The 23,709-nt window shown below is 35.1% G+C and overlaps 1 pseudogene; it reads right to left on the bottom strand.

Moving 5' to 3' along the window:
- The window catches only part of LOC134376684 (thyroid receptor-interacting protein 11-like), a 46,017-nt pseudogene that overhangs the window by 12,870 nt on the left and 9,438 nt on the right, over window positions 1-23,709 (bottom strand).

The following is a 23,709-nucleotide window of genomic DNA, read 5'->3' on the forward strand; positions in this document are numbered from 1 at the left end:
AGACAATATGATGACAGAAATTTTTAAAAAGTGACAATAAGAAATAAAACTTCAAAGAATGGACACAAAAAGTCAAGAAATATAGCAAAAAATGTTCTTGCGCTTTTCAATTTTTGCAAGTCTAATAAAGTGATATTTCACTGTGATTTTATTACGTTTAATTTTATTTCCCTATTACTGAATTTGCATTTTTTTCACGTTTACAGGATAGCTGGGTCTGCTCTTCTCTGCACACCTCTTTTCATACATTGCTTGTGTTTCTAATGAGCTGTCTCTTACTTGTCAATTTGTAATAGCACCTTGTATGGTAGATGTAAACCCTTTGTCATCTGTGCTACACAAATACCATTTACCACATATGCCATTTGTCTAATGACTCTATGATGTCTTTTGCCATGTAAATTTTTAAGTTGAATATAGTCAAGCGTGTCCTACTTTGCTTTTACAGCTTCTTGAGTTTTAGTCTTGGTTAGGATCCTCCTTGCCCCTAGACTGTACATGTAGTTTTCTAGGTTTTATTGCAAGGTATTTTGGTTTTTATATTTAAATCTTTAACAGAGTGTTTCTCAATGGGAGTGCTTTTGACATTCCTGGCCCACTAAATATGGGGAGAGCCATCTAATCACTGTAACAACCAAAAATATCCCCAGGTATTCAGTACCATTCCCAGTTGAGAATCCTCATTCTACTACAACTGGAATTTATTTTTGTGTATGGTGTGAGATGGGACTCAATTTTATTTTCTTTCATATGGACAGCCAGTTGTGCTAACCTCATTTATTAGACAATCTATCCTATTTCTCATTAAATTAAAATTAGTTTAGTTTAGCGTTTAGTTTTAAATTCTCAAGTATATTCTGTGGTCTATTTCTGGACTCTGCTTCTGTTCCACTAATCTAGTCAATATTGTATTGACTTATGGCTCTATTTTAGTATCTAATAGGCCAGTCCCTCCTCACTGTTCTTTCTCATAATTTTCTTGGTTGTTTTCGAATATTTATCCATGTAAGTTTCACGTCAAGTTTTGTCATCTTCAATCATTGTGACAGCTTTTGTGATGTGTCATCCTGAACAGGCTACAGTCTTCAGTTATTCAAACATAATCTAGATGTTGCTGTGAAGACATTTTGAGAATGCAGTCGAAGCCCTTAATCAGCTGAATTTAAGGAAGGCACATTATACTGAATAATCTGGGTTGTCCTGATTAAACCAGTTCAAAGTCCTTAAAAGCAGGAATTAGGTTTCCCCAAAGAGAGAAAAAATCCTTCTGTGGACAGCAGCTTCTGCCTGTGCTAGTGGAGTTCCATCCTGCTTGTGATTTTCCTTTCTTCACTGCCTATGGACAATAGCTTTGGCCCCTGCCTGTGAGTTCCAGTCCACCTTTGATGTAGTCTTCCCATCTGGACTGCCAGCCTACAAATTTCAGACTTGCTTTGCCAGCCCCCAACAATTATGTAGCCAATTCTTTATAATAAATTATGTATGTGTGTAATCATACATATCATATATACAAATTTGTCTGTATATGCATATGTCACACACACATACACATCCTACCAGTTCTGCTTCTAGGGACTGAACCCTTCAAGGTGACTGAAACAAAAAATTCTAAATAAAAAATTTATTATTCAAAATCCACAAAACTAAACTTAATGTAAATGAAATTTAAATAAACTTCCAAATTACTTTTTTAACCCTGTAGCATTTACACTTACAAATTATTAAAGCTTAAAACTATAATAAGACTTTTTACACTAAGACTTTTTCAAAAATCAGCATTTATACTTCATTTTTCTTCCTACCATTTGTTTGGTTTCTATTTCAATAATTTCAGTTTTTATCTTTATTAGTTTTCTCTTAGTTACTTCTGATTTATTTTGTTCTTTTTCTAAATGCATATCACATTTTAAATTTAAAAACAAACAAACAAAAAAATCCCTAAAGGAAGGACCTGAACTTCCATCCTAGCAGTTTGACAGATTAGATACTCTGGACTCACTGGAAATAACTAAGTGTTGCATAAATCATATCTTCTTAAATGTATTAATGAACTGACAAGAAAGCAAGCATAAATGATCAATAAAAGTATTAAATGAACTCGATCTCATTAGCAATCAGGGAAATGCAAATTAAAACCGCTAGAAGATAGTACTTCTGCTATTGTTTGAATGTGTCCCCTCAAAGTTCATGTGTTGGAAACTTGATACCTAATACAGTGGTGTTGGGTGGTGGGGCCTAATGGCAGATATTTGGTTCATGAGGGCACTGCCATCATGAATGAATTAATGCCATTATTGTGGAAGCAGGTTCCTTATCATGGGAATGGATTCCTTATAAAGATGAGTTTGGCCACCTCTTGCTCTTTCTCTTGCCTCTCTTTGCCCTCTCACCATGGGATGAGGTGGCAGGAAGGCCTTCATGAGATACCGGCCCCTCAAGCTTGGAATTCTCAGCCTCCAGAATTGTGAGCCAATAAATTCCTGATAATTATAAATTACCCAGTTTGTGGTATTCTGTTATAGCAGCACAAAACAAAGACATCTTCCAACCCATCAGACTGGCAAAAACATGATGTCAGATATCACCAAATGTTTGCAAGGATGTAGAATAAGAACTCTTACACATTGCTGGTAGAAGTAAATTACTGCAATTGCTTTAAAAAAAATTTACGATCATCTAATAAAGCTGAGGCTGCCCATATATGAGGGTATTTCAAAAAGCTTATGGAAAAGATTCATATTATATTTAATTCTATTTTTCCATGAACTTTTTGAGGTACTCTTATAGGTCTGGTAACTCAGCAGTTTCAATCAAGATACACACCTGAAAGAAACTCTTCTATGTGTGCACCAGGAGATATAAACAAGGAAGTACATAACCACATTGTTTGTATAGGAGACATCTGAAATGTCCTTTATTAGTAAAATGGATAAATAAATTATATAGTCATGAAGTAAAAATAAAGAACCACCTACACAGTAACAGCTGAAGTAAGTCTCAGAGGAATTATTTGATTTACATACAGTTCAACTTTCATTTATAAAGACTTCAAAAATATGCAAAACCAAACAACATCATTTGGAGCTGAAAACCAATGTGATAAAACCATAAAGAAAAACAAGAGGGTTTTAAACACAAAATATTAGAATAGTAGTTATCAACAAGGTGGTAGGAGGGAGATGAGATGTGGGGGGGTGCATCAGGACTTCAAAGGATGACATTCTATTTTTACATGGGATGGTGAGTCTGTGTGTATTTGCTGTATTGCTGCTATATTTTATATATATTACCTATTTTTTTTTTTGCAGCCACTTAATGTTTAATAAAAGTCTTAAAACTTTGTAGGAAATATATCTACTCTTACTCGGGAGATTAATGTTCCTGTCCTGCATATTCACCACTAATGCCAGGTAAGTGAATTTCATTATTTTTCACTAGCTTTTGCTAAAATCTAGTTACAACTTAGAAAAGTATCTCCTAAATCTAAAAGCAGGTCACTTTGGTGTTCTATTGTTCCTTAGCGATTCATTTTATTTATACCTCATGATTTTTGTTTGTATGAAATATAGAATAATAAATAAAAAATATTTTAAAGGATGACCTACAAAAGAAAAAGATCTAATGGGATCATACACATGATTTTAATCTGTGTGAAATATAGGACCCAGTATATTTTGTTAAAAAGAGAAAATTATAAAGTTAAAATCATAGATTAATTTGCTTTTGTTCCCCTGGAGATCTCTAAAATACCCACATGTGCTAAAAAATTAAGATATCCTATCTTCTCACATTTGCTGTGTGTGTCTACTCTATACTATAAGTCAGTGACCCGAGGGAAATCCTGAGTATATAGTTTACTGTTATGCCCCAGCAGAGGATCAGATACAGAGTAGCCACTTGAACATCATTGACTAAATGAATAGCTTTGAAGATTAGTTCCAAGACAAAGATTCTACAAAGTAATTATTTCATGAATAATAAAATTTACAAGAGAAAACTATTTTGACCTACCTGTAATGACACCACTTTTCCTTCCAGATTTTCTGCCTTTTCCTTCCACTCAGCCATAAGCTGTTTTTGCTTTTCTAGTTCCGCAGAATACATAGCTTTCTCCTCTGAAGACCAAGAAAGTTACATTAGTATTTTGCAATTGTGTGATAAAACTAGAATTTTAAACCACTTGAAATTTTAATAATTCAACAAAACTATTTCAAATATCTCAATAAGAAAATTATATATGCCTTAGTGATAATGTTAAGTAATGAGATCCCTGTTTGCTCTGCATAAACCCTTTTCCATGTTGTTTAGCCTGCAGATTCTTCTCTCCTGTCATAACTCTACTCAAGTATTTCCCCTTTGGCAATTTTTTTTCTCTCTGGCCTCAGTACCATACTAGTTTGTATACATGCCTGCTCTTGTAATTATATTACATTCCAGAAATCTAGAAACCTGATATTCAAAATTCACGATTTCAACCACATGCATAACCCAGAAGGGACACACAGGTACAAATTTAAAGTTACTTCCTTATCCTCATATCCCCTAACCACCCCCACCTAGCAGTTAATTCACTGTCAGTAGTTATGGAATGTATGAAAAAACAAAAGGATGGGTGAAACTAAAGCATTACCATAAATCTGAGGATGAGAGAATGTGAAAAAACATCATTTGGTTCTCAGGATAAAATGGCTCTGGTCACTGTTACTGTGTCTCCAGAAAAGTACTTCCCATTTGGACTAGAAGATAGAGTCACCTCCAAGTATAGATGAATAGCTAATAACAAGTTAATAAATGTATCAAAGGACAGTAATTACTAATGATTAACACTCTGAAGAGGGTTCGACCTCCAACCAATATCGTAAAACCTAATCACCTTTTCCAGGTGTGTATCTCTCTTCCTTTGTATTCTCCCTTTATCACTTGATCATCCTACCGCGTGCTGCCTTTACACTTCACCTCTCACCTTAACTGCTAATATAATACTAAATCAAGGTTTTAATAACTACTGAATCTAGTTAATGTTCTCTAGTCTTAGTTGTACAAGAGTCTAAACAGTTGATGATGGCTACTTACCTTTTGCCCCTACAAGTGGGGAACCTTTTGAAGATTTCCCCATGTTTAATCTAAAATGGCACTCCAATAGGGGCAAGTTACCAAAAACTACAATTTTTCTTCACGGAAAAACTGACCATGCAATTTACCTTGTTGTAACTGCTCGAGTACCATCTGCAGGTTGGCTAGTGATAGAGTATACTGCTTTACTTGTTCCTGGGACACTGAAAGCTGCAGTGCAGTTTCATCCCTTTGCTTGGAGACGACATTCAGCTGCTCCTGTAACGACTCTACCTGCACACTGGCTTGATGGCTTCAAACAAAAAGAATAAAAATCAAACTGCTTCTATTACTTTAACCAGAAGAATTATCTTCCCTAAGTCTTATTGCACTAAATTCAGGGTAGATTTCAAAGTATTTAGGTACTTTAACAAGATGAAACATCTTCCCCACATTTTGTTATTGTGGTAACATGCACATTAAAATTTACCATTGTCACCATTTTTACATGCACTGCTCAGTGGCACTAAGTACAATCACTCTGTTGTGCAACCACCACCAGAATCCATCTCCAGAACTTTTTTTCATCTTCCCAAACTGAAACTCCATACTCATATTTTGATTTTTTTTTTTTTTTTTTTGGCGGCTGATTGGTGGAGGGATCTTGGTGTCACAAGGCTGTGCTCTAACCAGCTGAGCTAACCAGCCAGCCCCGATAGTCATTAAATAACAACTCCCCCTTCCTCTGGTAACCACCGTTCTACTTTGTCCCTATGAATTGTACCTTCCCCACATTTTATTGCATTAAATTCAAGTTAGATTTCAAAGAAACTTGAATAGTTCCTCTGTTCTCCCTATTTTTATCAATTCAATGATCCTTCCTGTAAAAGTGGCTTTGAACAAATGGCTGTCCTTTTAAAAACTAAGAATTAGGCTAAACAAGAAATGTCAGCCAAAGATAAATTTATAAATAGTCTGCAATTTTCATGTCTCCAGGTTAAATCTCTAAGATGTAATTTATCTCAGAATTTTAAGTTGTAAGGGACCTTCAAAGTCATTTTATCCAGCTTCTAACCTAACAAAGAAGAGATTCTATGACACCCCCTTGCTTTTGACACTTGCAATCATGGTGAACTCACAATTTCCAAAGGCTATCCAACTGATGAACTCACTGCTCTCATTATTAGTTAATCATCTTTTACTATCATCTTTCTTTCTACCTACATTAAATACAATAATACCTACTCCTGTCCCAAAATAATAATCCAAAGTTCCCTAGGAGATTTATATAGCACCTATCTAGGCTTATGTCATTGGTGTACTTCCTTAATGTATAATGATTATATCCAAAATACTGCAATAATCTTTCTGGGTTTTTAATATCTAGTTAAATTTTTATTCAAAATCATCTCACTTTGAAGAGACTTTACCCAATAGCACCCTCTTGTGGAAAGAGCAGTATATTGATAGTAAGAAGACCTCTGCTCTCAATGTCCCTGGAAATGATTCAGCTTTGCTGGTTAGCTAATCACTCAAAGGGTGATTTTAAGGATGAAATGAGTTATGGCGGAATTCAAAGTTAAGAAATACCAGGTCACACTATTGTAAAGTTAGGGTTTGTAGACTGAGTTACTCATACAACAAATATTTACGAAAATCTATTAAACTATGAGTAATATATGCTATGGGAAGGGTACAAAATGAATGGCATCATTCCTCCTCCCCAGTGACCTTGCATTTCATTGGGTGGGACACAGTATAAGACAGGTCAACAATTACCTGTTCCCTGAAGTAATATATATGTAATCTAGCAAAGACTCAAAGTGTTATAATACAAGTTCAAAGGAAAAACATCACACCAGTGTTTGTTCTGCACATGAGGAGGGGGGTGCTAAATAAAGTACCCTTCATGAAGAAAATGGAATATGAAGAACAGGTGGATTCACAGAAAAACTGTCAGGGATAGGTCCATTCTTCAAGCAGAAGAAAGAATATGAAAAGAAAAAGTATAAGAAAAAGAAATAGGAAGATAGTAGATCTGAGAAAACTGAGTAATACAGTCCAGCTGGATACAGATGATAGCGTGAAATAAGGCTACAGTAGTAGGTAGCATGGAACCAAATCATGGGAGTCAAAACTGGTTTTTAAAAAAAGAGGAAAAAGATCACAGCTCTCCTTAAGGAAGGGTATTCTGGAAACTATTACAAAGTGTAAATAAAAGGGGCAGAGTCTAAAAACTATTTTAATTTGAGAAAATAAGGGCCTGAAAATTGCAAGGAAGGATTACAATATATAAGGACATCATCTGAGGATGTTCTGGCATGTCTGCCTGAGTGAAACACACACAAAAATGATCACTCATTTTAATTCCCATTTTAAACAAGTTTCCCTTGAGGATCTGAAGGTACAATAACACTCCATGCAAAGGGAGGAGAAGGGGTTCACCCTCAGAAATATTGTCTCACTGGCCTATCATATCTTTGTGGACAGATAGTGTCTACTACCTTCTTATATCTCCATCAGACCATACATAGTAAAAAGATAAATAAAAAGATGCACATACCGCAAATGGAAATATAAATGGAAACATCTTTTCTGGAAAATAATTTTGCTGTACAATCTCAAAAGTTTTTAAATGCTCCTTGACCCAGAAGTTCCATTTCTCAAAATATACATTAAGAAAATAATCTGTCATCAACACAACACATACATGTCTTGGGATATCACAACAGCACTCTTAGTAATTTTGAAAAGCTGAAACACTTGAAACATTCAATAATAAGTGGTTGGGTTAAAGAAATTGTGGCAAATCCAAGTAATGGCTAGTCATAAAATAATATTGCAGAAACATATGCCTTAATGTTTACTGATACTCATATATTATTAAGTGATAGAAACAGGTTACGAAACCTGTATGAATAGTATGATCTCAATTTTGCTTTTAAAAAGATAAGTAATATATATATATAGACACAAATATAAGTAATATATATATACAAAACATAAGTAATATGTATATATATATATACAAAAGATAAGTAATATATATATACAAAAGATAAGTAATATATATATATACAAAAGATAAGTAATATATATATATATACACACACAAATATAAAAGCATAAAAGGGCACAAAAAACGATTATCACTGGGGGGGGGTGAGACCCTGCTTTATGTTCTTTTGGTTTGAATGATTCTCCTGAAGTGGAAAATATAACATTTTTGTAATTAAAAAAGAAAAGAAAAGAAAAGAAAAAAACATTTTACAACATTTTATTGAGAAAAATAAAAATTTTTAACTGATAAGCAGGGACCAAGCAGGGACCGGGCCAATTCAAAGTCCTAATAAACCAAGAGCTAATTCTTCATACTGACCTAGGTCCTTCACCTTGCTACTTCCTTTACTCTAATATCTACACCTAGTTCAACCTTAGACTACTTGATGAGAAATAAACCCACACAAATTAAATTAGTTCTTTGGGAGCTGAACAGAGCTAAGTAGATCAGCCGGAATTACAGACTATATCCCTAAAATGATAAGAGGCAATTGCCCAGGGCGATGGTTGAGATTAAGAGTTTGAAAGCCAGCTTCGGAGTCTCAGACTTGAGTGCGAAACTCACACATAAATTCTGTGTGCCTGACTTAGGGCAGCTTACTAAATCTCTTTACCCTGTATCTTTATCTGCAAAAAGGAGATAATGAATTTTGTGAGAATGAGCTAACATGAAAAAGGCTTACTGAGTCTGACACTCAAGAAGTTTTTGTTTAAAGTTAATGAAAAAAAATGAAAAAGTTACCTTGCATTTTCCATTGCATTCGTGGATGAAACTAGCTTTTCCTCCAATTCTCTGATTTTCTTTTTTAGTTTAGCCTCTCTGTCTTCAGCAGCCAAAGCCTCACGGGTGTAAGAATCTTCTGATTCTAAAAGATGGTTACGCAACCTCGCTAGCTCCTGGTTTAACCGTAATTCTGTGTTACGTAAATGTTGAACCTAGGTAGAGGACATTTCTTTTATTTTTCTTCTACAAAATGTACAAAATGTTCCTTCCCCCCACCCCCGCTACAAGCCACTATGTTATCAAATCTTTTTCCCATTTTTGAAGTGTATTAAATGTATACTAATTGCTCATATTGCAAGATATATTTATTCTAGGAAAAGTTCTCCTGAAATCATCTTGAATATTCATCTAGAAGCTTTACTTTGTATGATCTCCTTCCCTGGGAACTGGAACTATACAAAAGTACTGGGTTCTTTGTGACAGACCACTTTTTCGGTGTATCTCATTTTTTTCAGATTTTATCGGTAAATTTTTTTTCGTATATCCAAGATATGCTGTGGTTTTCATTTTTGAAACCTAAAATATAAAGCACCCTGGGAGATAAAAGTCCTACGATAGCATATCAGAGAAAGACTAAGAAAAATCACCTAAGAGATAAATTCATTTTAATTGAAAACTTTCCAGGTTTCTTACTTAATAGTTATTAAACTTATTACTTGATACACTGTTTCTTTTAAGTGAAAGTATACCTCATTCTGTAGGGTATTGTTTTCTGTTTGTTTCTGTTTCAGGGACAACATGACTTGGTCTCTCTCCTGTTGAAATGTACCTGTCATCTCCTGCATTGACTTAACTGCATTTAAAAGCTGATTTAACTCCCCAGTCTTGCCCTTTAGAAAGAAATAACTATAGCTTTAAAGAAAAATACACTTTAAAAAAGACATTTTCTTCAATAAATAATTAATTTTAAAATGTAGTTAACTATGTCAAGGTCATCAAAAACAAAGAAAGTCTGAGAAACTGTCACAGTCTATAGAAGCCTAAGGAGACATGACCTCTAAATAGAATGTGCTATCCTGGATGGCCTCCTGGAACAGGAAAAGGACAATTGGTAAAAATTAAGGAATTTGAATAAAGTGCAAATGTTAGTAGTAACACCTCAATATTGGTTCATTAGCTGTGACAAACGTATTATAGTAAAGTAAGATGTCAGCAATAAATAAAACTGGGTGTGAGGTATAGAACTCTCTCCACTATCTTTGCAACTTTTCTATAAATCTATTATAAAAGAAAAAGTTTACTAGAAATGTTTCAAAAGGAACTCAAAAGACCAAAATCTCTTCAAATTTGCCCATACAACAAAGTGTTCATGAACCTCCAAATCACCAATAAAATGTATGTGTGTGGGGTGTGTGTGTGTGCACACTCACAGGTGCGTATGCACACAAGGATGTCCATTCATCAAGCACCCACAACTGTTGTTCAAGAAAATAAGTGTCAGTAGCTAGAAAAAGATAAAAAGGAAATCACTTCATATGTACAGTCTATTTTAAAAGAATATTTTAGCAACAACTCAATGAAAGCAACTTTGGAAAGATATCTTGCTAGACAATAATGAAAATGTATTCCATATAAGTACAATATATTAACAACAGCAGAAAAAGGATAACTCTTCATTGCAAAAGTAGAGTCATGAATTTCAAATGATAGCTGGAATTCTAACAAACACAGAAAAGTGTCAGGCTGTTTACAGCCAAGTCTTTTCTCTGTTTTAAATATGCATATCAAATGAATCTACTTATAGTTTAGTTCTATTTTAAGTTGTTATGTAAACTTTTCATTTCTTTAAAAATATATAATGTTTCCCCAGGATAAATCATTGAAACCAAAACATAGAACCATCTATTCCTTTTACTTCAACATCCCCTCCTAAATAGGATGGCCAATATTTTCCAAAAAGTTTTTACTTAGTTTTCTTTTTCATATTACAGAGAAAGAGCAAATGCTTGAGAAATTACATAGATTTGAAGATCTCCTGCTGAGAACATCCCCTTCTCCCCCCAAAATATGTAATTTATTATACTCAAAATGTACTATTAAAGGTACTCAAATTATATGAGCGTGCTTGAAAAATTTTGTGATAAAACAGAATTAAAAGAAAATATGAATCTTTCCATGAACTTTTGGAAGACCCCTTGCATAGAATATTGGAATAAATTAATTACTTTATATGAATTACCATCAAGTAATACAATACTTTAGTAATACTTGAGTTAGGGAAGCTTCCTAAAAGGTACAAGAGCCCAAATAAAATCTGCACACTTAAGATGTGTAAATGTCAATGAAATAGAACTAAATTGTACAAGATGCAAAACCACAAAAGAAAAAAATATATCCAACAGAAGACTTGTTCTACATTCCTTCTGTTGTAGTCTTACAACCATAAGACACTATACCTAATTTTGGCTAGTGAGTAATAGGAAGCTGTGCCCTCTAAGAGTCTTTTTCACACCAATTATAAACCAGTAACATTAATGCTAAAAAGTTATCTCTGAAGGACAAGAACACCTCACCACTGACCATGAGTGTACCAATTTAATCAGATATATGGACAAGAAGAAGAAATGAAGTAAGTTTTCACAACTTCAATCCAAGACTCTAAGAGAGAACTTAATTGACAAAAGAAGTTTATCTTGTGCCTGGCAACATGTAAATGCTCAAGAAGCACTTGCTGAATATTCCATTGTTCTGCCTACCAACCCTTTTCCAAATTTCTACTACTAAAAGTACAGAAATCTGAGTAGAAAGGCACTACCAAACAAGCCCTACACAGCACCTATCACGGTATGATGTAACAGGAGATCTTCAATAATTCTTATTAAAATGAAATGCATGTAAAAATTTAATTATATGAAAAGCTACTGACACTTTCCATATAACTGTTATGACCCTCCATATTATGGTTAAATAAACAAACCAATAAGGTCAAAACATACCCAAAGTCACATGTGTGACAGTGCTGGGATTACAGTATTTACTGAGTTTACTATGTGGAAACTGCTACTCTTGGCTAATACCTATCAAATTCCAGGTTATGACTAATTGATTCATAAAAATCAGTTCAATGGTTTATCCAGCACTGTGTTTGTTTTTCCTTTAAATAGAGTATCACATGTTGTAAGGGTAATTTCTGGTTCTTGAAACTTTTCAGTTTTACACACACACACACACACACACACACACACACACACACGGACACGTGCTGCTATGTCACAATGAAAAACATATTTCTTACTGTAGATAATGTTCAAAGATGTAGTATTTCACAGGGCTCTCCTTTACATATAAGAATCCCTAAGATGTTAATCACTACTAGCAGCTACTGAAATAAGCCTAAAATGTGTTTAAGTGACTTTAACATTTCTCTTATAACAAATTTCTATTTTCTAAGGTTATTAATTGCTGCTGAACTCTTTTGTCTTACTTAGCAGGCTGTAAAAAATTAACCTACTACTAAAAATATTTGGAAATATGTAATAATTTGAGGGAGAAACTTCCAGATGCCTCAAATTAAAATATAGTCATGTACCCCGTAAAAACATTTTGGTCAATGACTGATCACGTATTCAACAGTAGTCAAAGCAATAGGCTGTACCATACAGCCTAGGTGTGTAGTAGGCTATACCACCTAGGTCTGTGTAAGTACACTCTCTGACGTTCACACAACAACGAAATTGCCTAATGATGTTTCTCAGAATTATCCCCATCGCTTAGCAACACATGACTGTATCTTGAATATTTCTAAATGAACAAATTTGTTGTCCTCTTCAAAGACGATATCAATAAAGTAACTGAAACAAAGAAGTCTCCTCCACTCCCAACTTCCCTCTACAATACTCCAACCAGAACCTACATGTTCATTTTCTTTCAATAGTTGCTCACGAGCAAGAGCCTTCTCCTTCACTGAATGGCACTCAACCTCTTTCTCTCGCAGCATCATAGAAATCTTCATATTAGTCTCCTGCAATGCTTGATACTCTGCTTCCTTTCCCCTGGATGTTTCCACTATTTTTTCATTTTCCCAAATGTCCAGTTCTAAAATTAATATTCTCTCCTTCAGGTTTGTTATGGCCTGCCTCAAAAGTTTATTTTCATTCACTTTGTTAGTGAAATTTTCATTTGAAGACAGTAATTGATCACTTTGGCTTTGATTAAGACGTCTTTTTCTTTAAGTAACTTCTGTAAAACATCTTCTTCCTCTTTTAGCTGCTTCATTTCTGAATCAGTTTGTTCCTGTTCTTTTCCTTCATCCTGTTCCTGTAAAAGCTCCTCAAACTGATTACTGTTAACAACTCCAGCCTCATTACCAGTGCTGGATGTTTGTAAAACTTCTAATAAAGTCTTACATTTCTGACTTAATGCATCTATTTCAATGTCTTTTTCTCAAATGATACAATGATAAATTCTGAACAGTTTCTCTAAACATATCTTGGCTGCTACTTTCAGATTGAGTGGACAACTTTGTTTTCCTCTTGCAGCTTAATGAGCGCTGCTCCTTTGGCTGCAACTATATCCATCATTTTATGATAATCTGCTATTAGATGGCTATTTTCCCAAGTCTTCTCATCCAAAACAGCTAATACTTGTTCTCTTTCCATAGCATAGACCTGCAATTGCTGTTGAAGGTACATAATATCCTGGGGGTAGAAAGCTGAAGAAATTCTAGCGTGAAGAGCTTCTATCTCCAAACCTTTCTGTTGGATAATCTGAGTTAGTTTACCAACCTCATCTTTGGACAACTGATCGATCTGGTTAGTTAGGGATATATTCTTTTCTTGTAGAAGTTTAATCTCTAGTTCTCGTTCTTTTATTCCTTTCACTAATCTTTCAGTTTCAGCTTTAGATAAATCATGCTTTTCACCTCCATTTTCCATAATAAGGCTCTGCACTCGTTTCTTGTAAAATATCAGGATTCTCTGTTTGAATGTCCTGTCTTTCTTCATGCATCTGGGTTTTGATTGGTTCAACTGCTTTTTGCAAATTCTTAATTTCCTCATCTTTCTCTAAAAAGAGCTGGGTGTGTGTGACATTCATTTGCTCATGCTGGTATCTAAACTCATCCATCTCCTCTGCTCCTGTAAACATTGAAGTAGTTCCATTTTACTCTGGTTTTGATCTTCAATTATCTTCTGTTGATGTTTAATTTCCTCTTCAAGATGATCCTTGATTATATTCAGTTGAGATACCTCCGATTCTAGTTCTATAATAATATCAAGTTGTTTGGGCTCAGCCACAGGTGCAGATCGACTCTCTGTTCCTTGAGTTGTTCCAGTTCTTCTTGCAGATGATTGTTTTCTTCTTTCATGGCTCCAAGACTTCTGTCCTTTTCCTCTATGGTCTGCCTTAAAATTTCATTTGTCATTAAGGCCTGAGAATATTTATCTAATTCCTCCTGCAGCTCTGAACACTTTTCTTTAAGTTTTTCAATAAAAAGTTCTTTTTCCTTTATAACTTCTGTCAATTGCTTCTGCTCTTCTTCACTAGATGACAAAATTTCCTTAGTTTTTTTTATGATCGGTATCCATTTGCTCAATATTCTTTTTGAGTTCTACTATTTCAAAGTCTTTCTCTTCACTGAGTTCAATTAAATGCTCATTTTCCAGCTGTAAGGCAGAGGTGCTCAAGTTACATGCATTTGACAGTTCTTCAATGCTTTGCTCATACTTGCTTGCTTCTTCCAACAGCCTCTCTTTAGCTTGACACAATTCTGCTTCTAGCTGTCCTTTTTCCACTTCTAGACTCTCCACAATACTGTTTTTTTTTTTCAGAGAAATCTGACTGTTCCCAGCTACAGATTCCTCCAACTGATGCCTTACGTCTTCACATGTTAAAACTAAATTTTCATTTTCCATTTTCAGATCAAAAGCAACTTTCTTTAAATTTTCATTGAGCTGTTCTATTTCTGACAGATTTTCTTTAAGTTTCTAACTTCAGCTTCCCTTTATTTAAGTAAGTTATCCTTTAAAGTACTATAAGAGTCTTGATTACGAGACTGAGTTAACTCATTCCTGACTCTAGAAAGCTCTTCCTCATTTTGTCTAATACGTTCCTTAAGTTCAAGGTTCTCCTTCTGGATTTTTGAACTATTTTTTTGTGATTTACTTAGCTGATCTACTAAATCTTCTGCTTTATTCTCAAGCTCCTCCTTGATTAAATGGAAATCATTCAGGACCAGTTCACTTTGAATTAACTGTTCTTTCTGCATCGCTAACTCTTTAGTAAGGTTCATTTTATCATCCTCGAGTTGATGAACTATCTTTTTTTCATCCTCTAGACCTTGTTTCACTTTACTGATAATGCTATCTCCTTCATTTTGTTGTTTTGATAGCTGATCTTTTATCAAAATAATGTGCTAATAGAAAAATTAATTTGTATGGTAACTTTACAAAATTTTCTTATTTTAGTACATACAAAATGTGCTACCTTGCTGTCTTTAATATAACATTACCTTTGTAAATTCTGCAGCTGTACTTTTCCTTACTTCGTGGTCACTGTACACTTTTAAAAGTGACATCTTAAGTTCTTCCTTAAATGATAAAGGGGAAAAAAGCAACATATACTGTGAACCAAAGAAAAGACACCCAAAGATGAAAAACATATAAATAAACAAAACTTAGAATCTATCTTAAATTCTCTGTATCGGAAACATTCCTAATACCTTAATAATGAAATACAAAATTCAACAATACTATTTAATTTGCAATTTTATTTGCAGCTTCAAATAAAACATTTCTATAACCCTAGACAAGATGCAAAACGTGTGTGTGTGTTGTAGCTTCAGCTTCTTTACCTGCAACTTTCCGCATCTGAGTCTTTCCTATCCCACTCCCACCGTTGCTTCCCTTTATCTGCTCTTCTTCCTCCACATACATACTTTGCAAAATGTCCAAGTCTTCCAGCTCTCTTCATTTCCATTCCCTAACATCCACTCATCAACACCCAGAGACTAAATAAAAATGTACAAAATCCACACTCATTCACTCTAAAGTTTATCATCTCTAATTAGAAAATAAAAGCCTTCTTTTCCATCATTAAAGGAATCCCCCTTATTGCTTGCTTCTGTCAGAAACTGGAACCTTTTCTTGATCCAAAAAAGTGCCCTTCTTCCTTCCTTGACCTTCTAATCTGAGCACAGACAAGGTTCCCCTCTCTCAAACCTGACATAAAGATGTATGTATATATACATTTTATAGTCTATTATTAACTATTTAATGCTTTTCTCCAAAATTCCAGAAGTGGTACAGTTCTCTATGCTTCAACATTATTTCAACCTCTTATTACAAGGTCTGTTGATAAACTATAAATTGCTATAAAGCCTTCTATCATTGACAGAGATTTTTTTTTGACCGGTAAGGGGATCGCAACCCTTGGCACGGTGTGGTCCGCACCACGCTCAGCCAGTGAGTGCACCGGACATCCCTAGATTGGATCCGCGGCCTCAGCACTACCAGTACCGCACTCTCCCGAGTGAGACACGGGGATGGCCCATTGACAGAGATTTTTTAAAAACCAAACTTCTACGGTATCTAGAGTCTCAAATTCCTTCAAATAAAAAGCCTTATACCTTATAAAAGAAACCAATAAAAGCTGTCTCAGAGCAATGCATCAGAGTTCTCATTTCCTTCTGATTCAAAAGTTTATTCTGAATATAACTGGAAGATGAAAACAGCATTCTCTTACATCTTTCTACTGTCTGTAATCTGCTCAATTAGGAGAACCACGCATTTTTTTCAGGTAGATTTTAAGAGGACATACAGCTTTGCAGGTACTTTTGGCATTCTTTTTTTTTTTTTTTTTTTTTGGTGGCTGGTTTGTACAGGGATTGAACCCTCCACCTTGGTGTCTTCTGGTATTTCTTATCAGTAAGCAGACCCACAGCAGACACAATTCAAGGAATAGTTAGAGTGGACTACTTAGCATCAAAAGAAAGGAGAAACAGCAATCGGAAATAGCTACAAAATCCAAGAATATCATGAAAATGTTACAGGCCCTACCAAATATGTGCAGAGAGCCTGCAAACTATAAAATATACCTAGGCCAGTCAGATAAACATTAGAATACAATGGGAGCAGAAACAGAACAGAGAAAATATATGATGGTACTTCAAAAAATTTGCAGAACAGAATTAAAAGATAATATGAACCTTTCTATGAACTTTTTGAAATAACCTCATTTATAATATAGTAATTTAAAAAGTGACTGGCATTTAGTGGGTATATAAAAAGTGGGGGCAAAGATCCTACAATGAACGAGACAGTGCACACAACTAAGACTCTTCTCACTTAAATGCCAATGGCACCCTCTTTGAGAAACACTGCCTATGTACTAATGTAGAAAGATGTTGAAAATATAATGTTAAGGTATGTAAGAACAATATTTTTAGTATGCTGACACGTAATTTTTTAAATCTCTTTATATATAAAATCATACAGGCATAGATATAGTCTGAAAAGATATAACAGAAAGCGGTAAAAGAGATCACCTCTGGGAAAGGCCAAGCAAAGGATTCTCCACTCATACTGTCAGAAGTTTTTCAGTATGTATGAGTATTACTGAATACACATATCAGTAAACATGTATTACTTTAAAAAATTAAAAATTTAAATTGAATCCAGACATTGGCCTTTAATTTAACACCAGCTTACAAATGCCCCATATTTAAGCACCTGCCTTAGCCAAGGAATTACCATCACGTGGTACAGACCTAAGAATACCTCTCCCCATACAGAATTGTAATCCCAAGAATTCCATCCCTGCTACCAACACATACAAGGGAGACCCTACTTCTACCACTGAAACTGTCCCTCTTAACTGCTCACCACAAAGAAATCCTGTCCACCACAATGGACACACTCTGGAGCACATAAGCAGTAGCTACAGTTATCACAGTATGGCCCTCCAGACCTCCCGACCCACCCATGTATGTTGCTGCTGTCAGGCATTCATCAGAAACCAAAATACGGCCTGCACCTATCTTTCCTGCTCACGTCTGTGTGCCTACTGGCTTATCTCTAAACATAAACTCTGGCCAGTCTCTCATACTCTTAACCTTGTCCAGGTATTTCACCAAGGCCTGACAAGCATCAGTGAGATCAGCTTTATCCAGAGGACTCTCAGTTTTGATAGAAACTGGCCATTAGATGTGAACTATAATACACACCATTTTAATTCTGCCCCAATTCTTACAACACCCACCTTTTCTCGTCTCAGTAATGAATTATGTTCTTCTAAAATTTGGACAAGCCGTTTAAGGTTCACATTGTCTTCAGTGAGATTGTTATCCTACAAAAATGTTAAAGCAGTGTTTTCAGATAACAAGAAATTTCCATTTTACAAAAAAAGCAGGCAAACTACGTAACTGTGTTTCTAATATTTTTAGTGATATATAAAAATTAGAAGAATTCAACATTGAACCATCTTAAAAGCCCCTCATTTTAGACATTCTTATAGATCTCTTTATTATATTAAAATATATACATACATTTATTTTTACTTATTTACAAAATAACTTGTAATTATTAAAAATAGAAACAACTCCTCGAATTCAACAAGAAAAATCAAAATGCACTCCTCGCTTCGGTATAGGATCTGCTTCCACTGTCTCTACACACAGAACATTTGTCAAATTAATCTTCACAAAGATATACCTGTATTTTTCATAAAAAAAATAAAGAGGATACAAAATATTAAAAAAGAAACAAATATAATTTCATAACTGAGACTTTTACTAACAGGCCTGAGGCACCCTCCAGAGGCTCACTGCCCAGGGCCATCTCGGGAAGCTGCTGCCAGCAACAGCACCCTGGCTGAGTTGGCTGCTGCAGCTGCTGCAGCCATCACTAAATTGGCCCCAGGTGTAGCTGGACCTGCAGGTTTAGAAGAAACATGCCGGAAGCTTTGGCGGCATCTACATGGTGTTAGGTCTGCATGTTTGCTAAATGCTAGAGCTGAGGAGGTTTGGGAGTCTCCACCCCAATTTCAGAGGATGTATGGAAAAGTCTGGGAGCCCCAGGAAGAGATCTGTCATAGGAGTAGATTCACTGCAGTGAGTCTGCTAGAGAAATGCTAAGTGGAAATGTGGGGTCAGAGTTGCAGGAGAAAAACCCCAAAAGCTCCAGGCCTACTGGAGCCAGGAGAGCGGGACCACCATGGAGGCCCCAGAACTGTGGAGCTACCAAAGTGGAACCCCAGCCTGGTAGAGCTGAAGTGTGGCCTGCAACCAGGAAAGCCATAGGGGCAGAGCTGCCCGAGGACTTGGGGACACAACCCGCACACCAGCATGCAGAGGACACTGAACATGGAATCAAGGCATATGATTCACCAGCTGTAAGATTTAATGCCTGCCCTGCTGGGTTGCGGACTTGTTTAGGACCTGTCACACCTTTCTTTTGGCCAATTTCTTCCTTTTGGTATGGGAATATGTACCCTTTGTTTGTCCCACCATTGTAGATAACTCGTTTTGAATTTCACAGATGGGACTTTGAACTTTGGACTTTTGAGTTGAAACAAGTTAAGACTTTGGGGATGAAATGAATGTATTTGTATGTGAAAAGTACATGAGTTTGGGGGAGCCAGGAAGGGAATGTAGTGGATTGAATTATGTCCCCCCAAAACTCCCTGAAGCTTGAATTGTGTCCCCCAAGTTTTACATATTACAAACTTAGCCCACACTGTGACTGTTAAAAGGGAGGGAAATCCTATTATGGTAATAGAAAGGTGGAGCATTGAGGAGGTGATTGGATTGTAGGACCACGCTGGAGGGAATGGATTAGAAATGGTGGTCAGGGGTGTGGTTCTGAGGGCTTTAAAAAGAAGAGGAGAGTCTGTCCCTCTGCTCTCTCTGCTTCCACCATCTTGCAATGTGAGACCCCTGGGTCACTGTCGCCACCATCAGATGGACTTTGGACTTCCCAGCCTCAGAAACTGTAAGCAATAAATTTCATTTTCTTTATAAATTACCCAGTTCCAAGTATTCTGTTATAGCAATACAAAACAGACTAATACAATACGCATATGCTATTAAAAAGATTTTAGATGTATAATAGCAACTGCAAATCAGCAATCTGACTCACCTTAATGATATTTTGCAGTTTGAAGATTTCTCTTTGATCAGAGCTATGTGTTTCTTGTGCTGTAGAAGTCTAGATCAGAAAAAGAGAATTAGAAAATAATTGCACTGATTTTTTTTTAAATAGGAAGTTGCAAACTAACTTTATTAACAGATTCTTTTCAAAAAAGGGGCATTTCTCAGACAGATTATGATTAATGAATGCCAAGCAACTTTTAAAGAACCTAGTACAATAGCAATACACAATAAATAAAAGGTATCATATTTGAGAATTTGTTAACTGATTGGAGAGACAATGGTTTTATAAAATAGCTAATGTTAAGAAGAAAAAATCATAGAATATTTTATTTAGCTTAACAAAATGCAAATGTGAGGATAATTGAGCAGCTTTTTAAAACGAAATTTCTAAAATGGAAATTACCTAATATTAATGCTAATAATGATCCAAGTAAAAGCCTTTTTTAAATGATGTTACCCAGAAGATCTCTACCCCAAGACAGAATAATTTTTGTTATGACAAGTAAATTAAAGAACTTTTGGATTCTTCTCATTCAAAGCTGTATGTTGGTCATTTATGTTCACTAACATTTACTGTATAGCATGTTAATAAACTAGAAGCTCCTCTAGGGCTGAAAGAAGGAACATAGTATAATGGGAAGAACACAGGTTTTGGAGTCAAAAGATGTTTTTGATTCATAACTTAATCACAGTAAAAATGGGCGTATTACTTTAACTGCTAGTTTCCTTATCTCCAAAATAGAGGTAATAAATTTGTCACATAGTTATCAGGATAACATAATATGTATTGTGATAATAAATATGGAAGCATCTTGTAAAGTGTAATACAAATAATTATTATTATGCCTGGGTAGAAAATTAAGTCCTGAAATGTCCCAATTTTTTTCACCATTATATTTCAGCACAGATCTGTCATACAGTAAAACATTTAAGTTATGCTAAAGTGAACATAACAAAAACCCATCACTTCCCTTTGAAATCTTACCTAAGCAGTGTTTCTTAAAATGTGTTCCTCAGAACATCAGAATCACCTGGGGGTATTTATTTGTTTGAATGTGGTTTCCAAGGCTACTAAATCAAAATCTCTGAAGACAGGCCTGAAAATCTACAATATCAAGTTCCCCAGGATATTCTTACAGATACAAAGTTTAAGAACTACGACTTTTTGGAGCTAAGATGGACAAACAAATCAGCCTTTCTAAGGTTTATTTTGGGTACTGGGACTGTCTAGCAACTTGGGAAAGAGATCATTTTAATTGCGATGATTTCTCCTTTACGTAACTAGATTAAATTCACAAAAAGATAGAAAAATAGCCTATTTAAATACTTTGGTTTTTTCTACACTGATGAAATTAAATCCAAGTGAACAGTGCTCCAGTTTATTCCAGGTCTCATGTCTACTGACAAACTCCATTAACTCTAATATGTAAGAAAAATAGTGTTCCTTGGGAGAAAGTTTACAGCCCCAAATAGCAAGGATTTAAATTCTAATGCAGGAGAAACAACACAAAAATGTCTAACTTATTTTATAATCCAATTATCAGATGTCACTTTACACATACCTAGAGCTAAAAGAAACCTAAGACATCGTCTAAGCAAGCAGGATCAAACACGGTGCTTCAGACTCCTGATGTTTCCACCAGAGAAGCCTTCAGGGACTCCAGTGGAAAGGTGCTGGTTCAATCAAAAGCAATTCAATTTTTATCTCTTTTGAGTCCTGGACTTGAAACTTTTTATTTTATTTTTTTTAATGGATCTATTTCTTTAAATTCTTTTTAGAAAATTTTTTCCAAATATTGTTCAGAAGGGAAAACTAAGGCAGAAAGAGAAAGACCACCTGACTAAAATCACTTAGAAAGAAAGTCATTGGCAGAATTAGAGTACAGATTTTCTATTTCCTAGCCCACAGTACTTTCTAATACCAAGAGCTCTCTATGTCTATTCATATAACATCAGTATTTTTACTCACTATTTTCAAAAACTCATGAAAATGTTAGCTACCTGAGCAATATGCCTCCAATGGTCAACTTCAGACTCGAGTCTTGAAACTTCATTTGACAATCTGTTTATTTCTTGTTGTAATGAAATAACATCTCCAAAGTCCATGTTATCATCACGGAAAGCTGAGGCATGATGACCGATCCCACAACCGAATGAAGAAGATGCAGTGGTCGCTGGTATACCACCAGCTCCTGAATGTACTGACTGAGTGGCTGACTGCAGTTGCAGCAACTGATCCTGTAGCGCAATCTGTCTTGCTTTAAGCTGGCTGATTTCGACCTATATATTTATAATCCATGTTTTAGAGAAAGTACTTTAAAATAACAATATTAATCCTTTTATAAATTAATAATATTAAAAGGTATAATAATTTGTTTAAGATAATCAAATAATGGTACTCTGTTAACTGAACCCACGTCTTCTAGAACATCCTATCCATAACATGGTTATTTAAAAAACAAACATGATCACCAGAGTGAAATCACAGATAATGTTTCAAATGGTATAAGATCAGAATTTCACTCACATGTTAACTAAAGCAATGAATTTCTCAGTTAAACGTGGGTTTGCTATCATCTATGTATGGGGTACTATAGGCGATTTCTTAGGGTTCTGTTTGTGATGATCAAACCTTAAAATGATAAGAAAATGAAACCTGTGTCAGTTTATGTATTGGATACCAAGCCAGAGCCTCAAAGAAATTATGAACACAGAATCTACCATAATGCCACATCCATTCGGAATGAAAGATTACTAAAAACACAAGTGAGTAATCTAGAGAGAACTCTCAGAAGCCTTTTACGAAAAACTCAAACTAGTCCAAAAGACACTCTGCCACAGCTAAGGAAAGTGTGATACTGAAAAAACAGCCAACAAGTTACACTATTTCTACATGAGTAATGTTAAGCAATTAGACAAACAAAAACCAAACACATTTATGTCATGAGTCATAACAAACAGGTTTTTCATATTAGAGACCCTTCCCTAAGGGAGATTTAGAGTAGTGCACAAATTTTATTCATCTTCCCCAAAATGATATGAAATAAATTGCATTTTGGGGGAATATGAACATCACAATGAGGGCAGCAAACAGATTCAGAAAAGAGCAGTTTATACAGTCACATATTAGCTTTCATCCTAGTAAAAAGTACTGAATTACACAATTTTTTAGATGTATCTATAACACAAAAAGTTGTCCTTATACAACAGACATTTATATCAAGTTGTAGAGTTACACAGTGCAAGCTCTAATCACAAAGACACATTTGCAAACTTGAATGCTTAATGCGCTCTCTAATATCAATAGTTAAGTAGAAAATAAAAAGCCAAAGTTTCCCACAGCAGAGTTTTCAACTTTGGGGTAAGCATCAGAATCATCTATGGAGCTTCTGAAAATTACCAGTACCAGGGCCCCTTCCCAGTACACTAAACCTGCATCTCCTGGGGGGCATAAGCATGTGTATTTTTAAGTGTCACTAATGGTTCAGCTGTAAAGCCCTGGGTAGGAGCTACTATTCTATCGTAATGTCTATAAGGCAGTGCTACTCAAAGTGTGGTCCATGGATTGACGCCATGAATGTCTGCTTCCCGTCCATAAGTACAAACATCAATGAGTAAAGTTTAAAGAGTTTTAAAGCAATTTGGCAGTAAGTGGGCTTCTAATTTTAATTTGAACTTGTAACTTTGCTTTTCTGTATTCATTTTATTTTTGAAATAATTTATCTTT

This window comes from Cynocephalus volans, chromosome 4 (assembly GCF_027409185.1).
Source record: "Cynocephalus volans isolate mCynVol1 chromosome 4, mCynVol1.pri, whole genome shotgun sequence".
NCBI lineage: Eukaryota > Metazoa > Chordata > Mammalia > Dermoptera > Cynocephalidae > Cynocephalus > Cynocephalus volans.